Source organism: Helianthus annuus, chromosome 4 (genome assembly GCF_002127325.2).
Source record: "Helianthus annuus cultivar XRQ/B chromosome 4, HanXRQr2.0-SUNRISE, whole genome shotgun sequence".
Lineage (NCBI taxonomy): Eukaryota > Viridiplantae > Streptophyta > Magnoliopsida > Asterales > Asteraceae > Helianthus > Helianthus annuus.
In genome coordinates this window covers 112,271,404-112,272,178 of record NC_035436.2, presented here as the reverse complement: position 1 = coordinate 112,272,178, position 775 = coordinate 112,271,404, and the positions used below count along the sequence as shown (strand labels likewise).

The 775-nt window shown below is 44.4% G+C and overlaps 1 non-coding gene across 1 annotated transcript; it reads right to left on the bottom strand.

Moving 5' to 3' along the window:
- Nucleotides 1-226: 226 nt before the first annotated feature.
- On the bottom strand, nucleotides 227-333 carry LOC118491785. Its single transcript, XR_004892230.1, has one exon. It is a non-coding gene; the product is annotated as a small nucleolar RNA R71 (small nucleolar RNA).
- Between the last annotated feature and the right edge of the window lie 442 nt (nucleotides 334-775).

The following is a 775-nucleotide window of genomic DNA, read 5'->3' as shown; positions in this document are numbered from 1 at the left end:
TGCGGACGAGGATCCCCATCTACATATAACTAATTTCTTGGAAATATGTGATACCTTTCGGATCAATGGAACATCAAACGACGCCATCCGCCTCCGTATGTTTCCCTTCTCACTAAAAGACCGAGCGAAAGCTTGGCTCAACGCCCTCCCAGCTGGATCGGTAAACACCTGGGATGAACTAGCCCAAAAATTTCTATATAAGTATTTCCCTCCCGCTAAAACTGCTAAGTTAATGACTGAAATTAATACATATTCACAAGAGGACGGGGAATCCTTATATGAAACTTGGGAAAGGTTCAAGGAGTTATTACGCAAGTGTCCCCATCACGGCCTCGCAATATGGCAACAAGTATCCACTTTCTATAATGGATTGTTGCCACACACTAGGCAGACACTTGATTCTAGCTCCGGGGGACTTTTAGGTAATCGACGCCCACACGAAATATATAATCAAATTGAGGAAATTGCTCAAACCAATTTTCAATGGCACACCCCCCGGGGAAATAAGTCTATCGCCCCGGGCGCCCATAAGGTCGATGAAAGCACTTCTTTACAAGCCCAAATCGAGGCCCCTTCTTCAAAGATAAAAAAATTGGAAATGACAAAAACAGTCTCGGTTATGGCTTGTGAAGGGTGTGGTGGGTCACATGGAAATTGGAGTTGCATGAAAGAAACAGATGATCAACAAGAAATGGTAAACTACATTGATAATAGACCTAGGTCGTCGGGTCCCCCAACGGGAACTTACAACCAAGGATAGCGAAACCACCCAAAC